At 32.4% G+C, this 12,961-nt stretch overlaps 1 protein-coding gene and 1 non-coding gene across 4 annotated transcripts in view; both read right to left on the bottom strand.

The window, feature by feature from the left end:
- Sntg1 (syntrophin gamma 1) overlaps positions 1–12,961 on the bottom strand; it is an 819,084-nt gene that overhangs the window by 570,587 nt on the left and 235,536 nt on the right. The gene's annotated exons all lie outside the window — the stretch shown is intronic.
- Positions 794–898, bottom strand: LOC125610598. Its single transcript, XR_007340603.1, has one exon. It is a non-coding gene; the product is annotated as a U6 spliceosomal RNA (small nuclear RNA).

Below are 12,961 nucleotides of genomic sequence, written 5' to 3'. Positions count from 1 at the left end.
AAAAAAAAAAAAAAAAAAAAAAAAAAAAAAAAAGAAAGAAATAGGACCAAGTGTGAAAAGCCAAGAAATCTCACTGCCTGGATGTCTCGGCTTATGTCTTCTGTTCACGTACTTCCTAGCCTCAATTCCTCAGCTATCCACTCGTTTTCACTTTTATTCATTTTTTTAAATATTTTTATTGATTTATTTATATATGACAGCAGAATGCATTACAATTCTTATTACACATAGAGAACACAATTTTTCATATCTCTGGTTATATACAAAGTATATTCACACCAATTCGTGTCTTCATACTTGTACTTTGGATAATGATGTTCATCACATTCCCCATCATTTCTAACCCTATGTCGCCTCTTCTCCTCTCTGCCCTATCTAGAGTTGGTCTATTCTTCCCATGCTCCTCCTCCCTATCCCAAGATGAATCAGCCTCCTATATCAGAGAAAACATTTGATATTTGTTTTCTGGGGATTGGCTAACTTCACTTAGCATTATCTTCTCCAACTCCATCCATTTACCTGTAAATGCCATGATTTTATTTTCTTTTATTGCTGAGTAATCTTAAAAAATATGGAATGAAGGGGAGGGGGGATAGTAGAGGATAGGAAAGGCAGCAGAATACAACAGACACTAGTATGGCAATATGTAAATCAATGGATGTGTAACTGATGTGATTCTGCAATCTGTATACGGGGTAAAAATGGGAGTTCATAACCCACTTGAATCAAAGTGTGAAATATGATATATCAAGAACTATGTAATGTTTTGAACAACCAACAATAAAAAATTAAAAAAAATATGGAATGCTTCATGAATTTGCATGTCATCCTTGTACAAGGGCCATGCAAATCTCCTCTGCATCATTCCAATTCTAGTATATGTGCTGCCGAAGCAACAAGCAAGCACTCATTTTCACTTTTAAACAAGTAACGGGAGCTCTGCAAAGGTTTGAATGTACCTCTGACTAAAAACAAGGAAACCCAATATACCTACACACCAAAACCATAGACAGTACAAAGAAATGCTCATTATAGCTAATGAAATGATTTTTTTAAAAAGTAAAGAAAGTAGATATATTAATTTATAGAAGATTAAAAAAAGGACAAATCCAAAGTTTCTATCTAATTAGAATACATGAGGAAAAAAAGAAGTTCCAGAACTCCCCACCATGTCCTTCCTTATGTCTGAGCTCCCTGAGGGTCATCTGTCTTTATTTATGCTTTTCTAGGCTTATTATTATTATTATTATTATTATTTTATTATTATTATTATTATTTTATTTGTACTGGGGATTGAACTGCTGGGTGCTGTACCACTGAGCTACATCACCAGCTTTTGTTATCTTGTTTTATTTTTTATTTTTTGTATTGAGGATTGAATCCAGGGGAGCTTAGCCACTGAGCCACATCCCCAGCCTTATTTATTTATTTGTTTGTTTGTTTATTTATTTATTTAATTTTGAGACGGGGTCTCATTAAGTTGCTTTGGGTCTCACTAAGTTGTTGATGCTGGCTGTGAATTTGTGATCCTCCTGCCAAAGTTTCCTGAGACACTGGGTTACAGATATGTACCACTACACCCTGCCCCTGTTGTTTTTAAATATAAGACAGAGACTTGCTAAGTTGCCAAGACTTCCTGTCCAGGTCTTTATATGTTTTTTCTGTATATGATATTCAGGATTTTAAGTTGTACTTAAGTGGGAGAAGGAGGCAGAATGATTTCTACTACAGTTTGCTCAGTACCAAAACTTGATTTTCATGTTTGACCTAAATATTTAACTAGAAAATGTGACCATACAATTTCAGAGTATATGTTTGACTTTTTAAATACATTGCTAATTTCAGTTATTCAAGTTGTGTTTTTCAATAGAAATATATCAATATTATCTGTGTGCCTTATAATTTTTGGAAAATAAACTTTTTTTTTTATTCACTGAAAAAATACAAACATCACTAAGAAAAACAATTTCAGCCTTAAGTGGCAAACAGAAAAATTAAAGAGAAGAAAATAAAATTAATAAAATTTAAAGTATTTTGGAATGCTTATCATGTGTGTGAAAATTTAAGAGTCACTCTTTCTGTTGTATTATTTTTTTAAATAATTTTTTTTAGTTGTACATAAACACAATACCTTTGTTTTGTTTATTTACTTTTATATGGTGCTGAGGATTGAACCCAGTGCCTGACACATGCAAGGCAAGTGCTCTACCACTGAGCCACAACTCCATCCCCTGGTGTATTATTTAATGAGGTAAGTCTTTATCAAAATACTACTTGTGTTTTAAAATAGTGTTTTATCATAGATTTTATAAAACAAAATCACCCTCTTCTACCAAAGGGTAAATTTTTATATATTTTTAAAACTAATCTTTCTTACATTATGAACAATAAGAACTTCACGAATTTGGCTCTTTTTAAATAGAAACTCATAATTTGAAAAACATTATCAGTTTCAGCATTACAAAAACAATAAGAGGATTGGGGTTGTGGCTCAGAGGTAGAGTGCTCACCTAGCACGCATGGGGCATTGGGTTTGATCCTCAGCACCACATAAAAATAAAATAAAGGTATTATGTCTACCAACTACCAAAAAACAAACCTTTAAAAACCAACAACAACAACAACAAGAAACAACCACTGCAATTCTTTCTTCCCTAAACTCACTTCAGCACCCTGTTTTAGTTACACACACACACACACGTATACAGTTTGTGTCCTACAATTATTAGTCTTTTTGTTACAAGATGAAGTGTCTTGTAAATGTTGACAACCTCAAATTAACTTTTTCATCGATGAGTATAAGCATGTATAGCAGAGTGTTATTACATACATGGTTCAGGATTTGTGAGTAAGGGGAAGTTTGTGTACTAAAAAACATTTCTAACTGAGGATGATTTGCAAATATTACGTTTTTTAAAACATTTTCTTCAAGACTGTAACAAATATTTTATGTTATTTATAAAAAAAGTAATAAGTTGTTCAGTGATATTTTATTGACTTTATTACATTTCAGAAGGTATTTTGTAAGATTATTGTGTCATGGCAATGAACTGATTTGTCAGAATCAACTTATACATACAGACAGGGAGAAATCACATCTTTCATGTTTTTATAATCTAAAGAGATTATAAGGACAGTCACAAACATCATTCCTTCACTGTATCCAGATCCCATTGCAATGGTATATCTTAAGAACATGGTCCAGCTGCACATCACTTACATCTATGCTGGGTTTAGTCAGTACTGTGTAGTAACAGGGAAAATATGACAATAATGCAATTGGGGTTCAAGAAGCTTTGCAAATATTCATGACCTCTTAGAGCTTATCCAGTGGTCATTTGAGAACTCTGTAACAAGTTACTCTGACAAAAGACCACCAGTTGACCCATAGGCATTTGAGACCCCAGTTAAGATCACCAAAGATGCTTCCTGGACTCAGAGTCAACCACTTAGGCATGCCTGAATGAAGACAAGAATTTCTCACTGATTCACAGGCACAAGCAATAATAAAGTGATGGAAACTCAGGGTGGCCTTGTTATGCAGTGAACATTAAGTGATGCTTGGTGTAGCAGCAGTGAAGAACTAAAATAATTATGTATGCAATTACATAATTAAAAGACAAGTTCATGAATCTCATACTTATCTAAATCGCTTATATTAAAATTCTTAAGCAACAATCATATATTTGTATATCTCTTTATTACATTCAGAGAACATCATTTGCAGACTTCTGCAGAGGATCAGTCTATGAAGGTTTGGATATCCTTCTGTCTTGGGCTTCCATTAGTGTCATGACAAAGGAAACTTGTACACAGTTAGTGCAAAAACAAAAAGCCCTGGTCAATGGCAGTCCCTGCAGTCATATATACAAATTTATTTCCTATTCCCTGGAATTAATGCAGCAATCTGGAAAAGAGTTTGGTAGTTCATCAAAGTGTAAAATGAGTGTTTAAGAGGCATAAAGTGTTTCACATGTGAATAATGCTGCACAAGATGAGCCTGTATCACTCTTCAAAGTAAAATGTTAAACAGATATTGAGTCCCCAAAATGCTGCATTTTGCAATACCATTTTTATAAGATTAAAATGCAAACATAAGAACAATATGGATATAATAAATACCATCTTATTGACATAAATCCTTTTCAAAAATCTAGAGAATGGGTTTACAATTTTGAGCTACATAGGGGATACTTTTTCTTGATTCTTTCATCTACATACAACTAAATAATTCAAAAAATAATCATAACATAACTCTAGAAGATGAATAACACATGGTTAAATTCCCAGGAACCTAAGATTTTAGGAATAACCTTACAGCGAATCCCTTGATTTTTTTTTTTCTTCCAAAGTATCCCAACTGGATCCCAAACAGCCCTGTAACACATTATTCCCAACAAGTGAAAGATAAAACAATAACAGCAAATGAACAAATAGATCAAACTAAAAACTGTTCCCCTTGCCCAGGGCATCAAAAAAGTGTTAGTGCAGCCAAGACCTCATAAACAGACACCCTATTCTACGTGTACGACAGCAGCGTGGTTTCCTGCTCTTCATACAGATCAGCAATGTCCTGGTCTCTGGCACTGATATTGATGTGGTCCTGAACCAGTCCCCGCCAAGTGATATCTCCATTCATAAAAACAATAGAATCAGTGAAGCCTGACCAATGGCCCATTTCCCATTCATCTGAAACTGCAGTGGTCTGATCTACCACTATCATCAGAGGTATCCCTGCCTGACACTTGGAACAGTAGTATACTGGTCTGCAGCATCAGAACCACCAGGGTCTAGCCAAATCTATGGAGCAGAAGTAACATAATCTGCTGTTACAACAGCTTTAATAGGGTATCCTCTCAGTAATAAGGACAGCAGCAAATCCTGTCTGCTGCAAGGGCAGTGTGGGTGAGACAAACTGACCGGTTATAGCTTTAGGTGCAGCACGCCCATGCAGGAAACTGAGGCAGTGGCATACCTAATTTACTACAGTGCTAGTGACCATGACCACCCTATCCTGAAACTCCCAACCAAAAGCCACCAGTAGCCCAGACAGCATGCATAGGGCTCTGAAGTGCTCAGAAGGGAGTCCAGTTGAGGAAGGAAAATCAAGAAAAACAGAATAAACTTTCAGGGCCCTGGAAATTAAATTATCATTGACTCCACAAGTCACAAATGTGGGCCAGGTCTTACATATTAAAGTTGAGAAGTGGGATTGCACAATGAAAAAGAAGATATAAGCAGTATCAATACTCTCAGAACATATAAAATGTCCATCATATAAATTAAAATAACTCATCATGTCAATCACCCTTGTAAAATGGAATTTGAATTAGCAAAGACAAGAAATTGACACCACACAGATTGATTAAATGGTAAAATACTAAAATGTATTTTTAAAAGTCTCAGCATTTATAAATTCTCTTGAAAAAAATTCAAAAATTGAAAATCTTAGCAAAATAAATAGAAGGTATAAAATAGAACTAACTGGAAATTATGCAATTAAAAATATAACTAAAACTGAAAAAGAAAATCAGATGAACTTAATATTAGAGAGGAAATCAGAGAGAATATAATCAGTAAACTTTAAGACAGAGGAATAGAACTTAATATGAACAACAGAAGTAAAATAGACTGACAGAAATCAAGTCATGGACTTATAGGACAATAACAAAAAGGTCTCAATGGGTACCATTGAAGTTCCATATGGGGAGGAAAGAGTATGAAACTGAAAAAGAAATAAAGAAATAAGGATTGAAAACTTCCTAAATTTGTATAATGTAGGATAAATCAAAAGAAATCTACATAAAAATTCAATAAAATTAAAATTTTCACAATGAAACACAGAAAAAATTTCAAAAGGGCAAGTGAGAGGGAGCATTATCTCCAGAGAAATATACAATCTAATAACAGCAGATTTCTCCTCTGAAACCATGGAAGCCAGACAAGCACACATTTTCAATGACTGAAAGACAAAAGGGAGTCACATGTCAAGTCTATATCTGCAGAAACTACCCTTCAGAGATGAAGGGGAAATAAAAATATATTTAGGATAAGAAAACTTAAAAAAAAAAATAAGGAAAGAAAAGGAAAACTTTGATAACATTCCTAGTATTAAAGAAAGACTATAGCAGGTTCTGCAAACAGAAGGGAAATGCAAAGAGAAAAAATGCATGTATGTGTATGTGTGTATGTGTATGCATGTGTGGGTTTATGTGTAAAAATAAACTTATACACCTATATATACATACACAAATAAGATTTTAATACTTTACTCATGATAAATGGTGATATCAGTAGTTGCATTAAGATAAATATAAATGTTGTAGTACAAGACTAATTACTGACATGCAAAAAAAGCAACATATTCAAAAGACTATAAATAAATCAAAATAGAATTCTCAAAAGTTAGGAATGAAGGCAAGACTAAAATAAACACAGAAATGAAAAGAAGAAAACAACAAAACAAAAAAATGTCAAACTTTAGTGCTAAGCTATCAAAAATCACTTTCAATGTAAATTATCACAAAACATCAATTCAGAGACAGGAGTTAGCAGAATGGACTTAAAATGCAACACAAATCAGGGATAACTCAAATAAAATGATTAGGTAGGTTGAAATTAATACTCCTTTTTTTTGGAATGGGGATTGAACCCAGGGGCACTTCACCATGGAGGTACTTCCCCAGGCTGTTTTACAATATATTATTTAGAGACAAGGTCTCCCCGAGTTGCTTAGGGACTTGGTATATTGCAGAGGTTGGCTTTGAATTTGTGATCCTTCTGGCTCAGTCTTCTGAGATATTGAGATTACAAGGTGTGTGCCACAGTACCTGGCCCAGTTGAAATTAATACTGACAAAGATATAAAATGTAAATAATAAAAAAGCAGGAGCAGCTATATTATCAGTAAGTACACTCCATAGCAAAAAAATATTACCGAGGAGAAAAAGAAACATTTGGATAGATTGGTGAAGAATATACAGCAGTCCTAATGTGCACATGCTTCAAAAAACAATGCTTTAAAATATACGAAGCAAATGTCAATAGAGTTAATAGGAGAAATACACTAATTGACAATTTTAGCTCAGACCTAAGCACCTCACTCTCAACAATTAATACCAGATAAAATTCAGCAAAGATATAAAAGACTGAATAACTCCTTCAAACAAAAATATCTAGTAGACTTTCAATTACACTTGCCTAAAATCAGAGTACACATGTATTTCAAATATCCATGGAAGGAGCATGAAGGTATCCCATATCTTGGATCATTACATGAATATTAATAAATTTAAAATAAATGAGATGATAGAGATGCTTTCCAACCATAGTAGAATTCAACATAATGAATAAGAGGGAAATCTTCAAAATACAGATATTAAATAAAAGCCCTGCTGTCAAGAAGAAGTTTCAAGGGAAAATTTAGAAAGGCATTAAAACTGAGTGAAAAGGAAAACACGAATCAAAATGTATTGATGCATCCAAAAGAACCCTGAGACAGAAATTTCAGCATTAATGCTTCTGTTACTAAAGGGTCAAATAAAAATACTATGAAAATCTTACACATTTAACAAATTTTAATAAATGGACTTTTTAAAACCCTAAAACACCAAACTTAGCTAAGAATAAGCAGATAAACCAACTAGTTCAGCAACCATTAAATACTTTGTTTACAATTTAAAATTGGAAATTAATTACTAGCCCTATGTCTTGGCTACAAAATTTTTTCAAATGTTTTTTAAAAATTAACATAAATTTTATATAACCACCTTGAAGAAATTGCAAGAATTCATTTTTTAACTTATCTTATAAATAAAGCTATTACCTTGATGCCCAAACCAGACAAAAACAACTCATGAACACACACAGAATACTAAAAAAACAATCATTCTTATGTATTTGAGGGGGAAAAAAACATAAAAAATAAATTAAGAAAATAAATCTAATAATCTATAAAAACAATCACATGAGTCACTGGTCCCAGCATGACCAATCTGATATACAAATGTGAATCAATATTAAGTGAAATTAACCAAATTATATTGTTCTATTGTATGCATCTACAAATACGTAGCAAGAAATTCCACTATCATGTATAGTTATGATGCACCAATAAAAATAAAGTAAAAGAAAAATAAAGAATATGAAGAAAACTAAATTAAAAAATTCTACATTTTCTGTACTTTATTAAGGTAAATAAGAAAAATTACATGTACATATCCACAGATGCAGAAAATTATTTGACAAAATGTAATACCCATTCACGATAAAACCACTTAACAAGTAGGGATAGAGAGGAACTTAGAAAAAGCATCTTGAACTTGAAATAAAATAATTCAAAAAATACAATAACAGATATATAGTTTACCTCATACAATATTGAAAGGCAGAACACTTTCCTCATAATATCAAGAAGACAATGAACTCTAACTCTAATTTGACACAGTTGTTTTATGTTCTAGCCAGTGCAATAAGGGAAAGAGAAGGAAAAAAAAAGATATGTAAGGATTGGAATGGAAAATAAAACTAAATAAAACTAATCAGGAAACATAATTTACTACATAGGAAAGATCAAATTTACTAAAAACTCTCCATACTAAAAACTAAATGTTGGGGCTGGAGTTGTGGCCCAGTGCTTGTCTGGCATGTGTGAGGCCCTGGGTTTGATCCTCAGCATATAAATAAATAAAATGAAAAAATCCATTGACAACTAAAAAACATTGTTTAAAGACTTTTTGTTTTAGTTGTAGATGGGCACATTATCTTTATTTTATTTATTTATGTGGTGCTGAGGATCGAATCCGGTGTCCCATGCATGGGTGACAAGCATTCTACCACTGAGCCACAACCTCAGCCCCTAAAAAATATTTTTTAAAAACTTTGGAAAACTGACAGGACACAGGCTAAAAATACAAAAATAAGTTGCATTTCTATATATTAACATCAAACAAACAGAATCCAAAATAATAATGCAATACTACTTATTATAACCCCCCCAAAAATAAATGTTTAGATATGAACAGAACAAACACAGGCAGGACCTGCATAATGAAAATTATAAAATGCTAATGACAGAATTTGAAGAGAAACTAAATAAGTGGAGGACATACTGTATTCATGGATTGGTATAGTCATGATAGGAAAAATATCAACTTTCTTCAAATTAGTCTATAGATATAATGAAATGTCAGTTAAAATCTTAGTAAGCTACTTTGCAGACATAGATAAGTGTGTCTAAAATTTACTTGAAAAATGGTTGCCCTATAATGGTCAAAACATTTTTGATAAAGATTAGGAAGAAATAATCGTTCCTTTAGTTGATGGCATACTACATAGCTACAGTAATCAAGACAATGTGGTACTGTCAAAGAAATGAACACAGATGAAAAAACCCTGAAATAAACTTATACAAATACATCCAATTCTTGAGCAAATAATCTAAAGTCATTCATAAAAGAAAAAATAGCCTTTGGAACAATGGTCTATCTATTGGATATCCATGCACCTACACCTAAGAAAATAATGACTAGACTTAATTCTAAAAACATGATCCATAAAGTGAAAACCTAATAAACTAGATCTAATCAAAATAAAGGACATTTCCTCTGTCAAAAGCCATATTAAAAGAATAACAACACAAATTAGATATTGTGAGAAAATATTTGCAAACCACGTTTCCTAAAATTTATTGTATCCATAATAAAGAATTCTCAAGACTCAACATTTAAAAAAAACTAATAATAAAATTAGAAAATGGCCTGAATATACAGATATTTCACTGAAGAGAATATACAAATGGTAAATAAGCATATAGAAAGATTTTCAAATTGTGAGTTATTATAGTAGTGTGACTTAGAATCTCAGTGTGATGCTACTGCACACCTGTTAGAACGGCTGGGGGAAACAAAGTAAAACAAATGCTGGAAAGGATTTAGAGAAACTAGATACTCATATACTGTTGAAATGCAAAATTGATACAACCACTCTGAAAAATAGTCTGGCAGTTTCTTTTGAAACTAAAAATAATCTTTCAGTATGACCTAAGCAGTTGCACTCCTGGGCATTTATCCCACAGAAAAGAAAAACTTATTTTGACTCAGAAACTTGTGCATGAATGTTTATGGCAGCTGTGTTTTTGATACTCAAAACCACAAACAACCAAAATTCCCTTCAAAGGGTGAATGATTAAACAAATTGTGATACATACCTACTATGGAATGCTACTGAGAATAAAAAGAAATAAGCAATTGATGCACACAGCAACTTAGAAAAAAAAAACTCAAAAGAATTATGCTGAGTGAAAAATGTCAATCTTACAGCACAAACACAATATGATTTAATTTATATGACATTCATGTAGTGAGGCAGTTATAGAAAGAGAGAACAGGTTAGTAGTTGTCAAGGTCTAGAGATGTAGTGGAAAGATATGTGCAAACATACATGGGTAAAAAGATGGGACAGCACAGTTAAAAATCTTGATTTTGGTGGGAATTACAGAAATATATCCATGTGATAAAATGACACATACACATAAACAGATACATGCAATTTATAACTGAATAAGTGCTGTGGATTGTACCAGTGTCAACTTCCTGGGTTCTCAAATAACGTAATCATGCAAGATGATGAAATGGGCTAAAGAGTAGAAAGGGTTTCCCTGCACATTTCTTTATATCTTTTGAAAATATATAAATATTTTGAAATTTTAATTAATAAAGAAGGAATAATGAACAGAAGCTTTAATTATTATTATTCTTGGAGGAAAATAGTATGTGATATGCTATAGTTTATATCTTAAAGTTCCCTCAAATGCTCCCATGTTGAAGGCTCGTTCCCCACAGTGGCACTGTTAGAGGTGGTGGAACCTGTAAGGCCTAGTGAGAGATCTTCCAGTCACTGGATGTGCCTTGAAGGGGACAGTGGTGCAACAGGCCCATAACAAAACAGGGCCAACCATCCCAGACTGAAACCTCCAAAACCATGAGCCAAAACAAATCCGCTCTCAAGTTGGTTATCTCAGGTAATTGTTACTGTAACAGAAAGCTAGTGCAGTTTACAAGGGTTGCAAAATGCTATATGTAGCATTACTTTTCATTTTTCACTTTTTACACTGGGTAACTAGACTCACAGATACTTATGTGTGAACATTTAAAGCATTAACATGCTTTATAACAAATGCATACATATATACATATAAATACATATATGCACACATGAATGCTATTGAAGCTTTTTTCTGTGTCAACTTTTATAGTGAAACAGTTAAAACACAGAGAAACATGTGCTTTATACTGTGTGTATGTATTTGCATTTCCTCAGATGGGGATACAATTGTTCTCTGCTTTACTATTAATGAAAGGACTAAGTTGTCCTTTAAAAGGCAGCAATTTACCTGAGCATGGTGGCGAACACCTGTGATCTCAGAAGCACAGGAGGCCAAGGCAAGAGGATTTCAAGTTCAAAGCCAGCCTCAGTAATTTAGTGAGGCCCTAAGCAACTTAGTGAGACTCTGTCTCTAAATTAAATAAAAAATAAAAAGGGCCCTGGGATGTGACTCAGTGGCTAAGCACTTCTGGGTTCAAACCCTGGTACCAAAAATAAAAATAAAATAAAAAGTAAAAGGCAGCAACTTAAAGATGAAATAAATTTACTTCTAACTGTAAATCTCTAATTTTGTCGTCTTATCTATATTTAATTTTGTGTTCACAATGTAAAAATGTTTTTTGCTTATGTGAAATATTTATTAATATAGGTAATTTGTGGGGACTTTACATATTACATATAAATATTATACATATGTACAAATCTACTCTTTCCTAAAAAAATGTTTTAAAGTTTGAGAAACCGAGAAACATTAGCCATTATAGGAAATAGATTAATAAACGTTTTAACTTTCCTAAGTTTTATGATTATTGATTTGAAATATATCCATTTGTGGTTAATTAAAATCCTATCTATCTACTTTTAAATGTCTTGTTTTTACAGAATTAAACTATTATATCAGCGAAGTACCAAAGAAGTACATTAAAAAAATAAGTGCTTACATTTCAATAAGTAGGAGAGATAATGTACAAGAATTAGCCCCAGAGTATGAAATTATAACTTAGAATTCATATTCTTTCATTAATTACTCCTCTTTTTTATAATATTTATTCTAAGACGTTTTTTAATTACTGGGTTAAACTATAATCAATGTGAAAATAATTAGTCGCTTTTTCAATCTTTTAAAGTAAAATAACTTTCTGAAACATCAAAACTATTATATATGATCACTATCTAACAATTGTGTTGGGATTTGAAAAAAAAAATTGATATCAAAGTTCTATATTCACAAGAGTGAATATCTGGCATATAGAAAAAGTCAGAATCAAACTGTTTTATTACTGAATTTCAAAGGCATTTTTTTTTAGCATAACTGGATGACTTCAAATTACAGTGTGTCTTTCACTTCAACTAATAGTGCTTATTGGTTATATGCCAAATTTAAAAATGGTCATACATGTTGGTAGTTTTGGAAAAATGCAAAGTTTTTTTTTTTTCAATTCTGAATTCATGCTACAATCTTAAAATAATAGCTGTAAGTGACCGAAAAGAGAGCAGAAAAATGGCACAGAGATAATGGAAGCAATTTCCAAGCAGATAATATGCAGAACATGGTGGAAGAGTGTCCCTGCCTGGGGATAAAAACTATCCTGTAAACTTGTTGTTTCCCATTGTTAAATTGAGCAACACTAAGTCAAGTTCCCCATTTCCAGAATAAAAAACTCTGTCTGGCACAAGGTCTGAATTTTATATCAGCGTACAAGGTAACTCAATAGTGAGCCTCAGTACAGAGAGCACAGAAAGATTTCTTTTTTTTTTTTAATTTTTTATTGTTGGTTGTTCAAAACATTACATAGTTCTTGATATATCATATTTCACACTTTGATTCAAGTGGGTTATGAGCTCCCATTTTTACTCCA

This window comes from Marmota marmota, unplaced genomic scaffold (genome assembly GCF_001458135.2).
Source record: "Marmota marmota marmota unplaced genomic scaffold, marMar, whole genome shotgun sequence".
In the NCBI taxonomy this organism is placed as follows: Eukaryota; Metazoa; Chordata; class Mammalia; order Rodentia; family Sciuridae; genus Marmota; species Marmota marmota.
The sequence above is the reverse complement of the archived record's forward strand: the minus strand, read 5'-3'. Positions and strand labels throughout refer to the sequence as shown.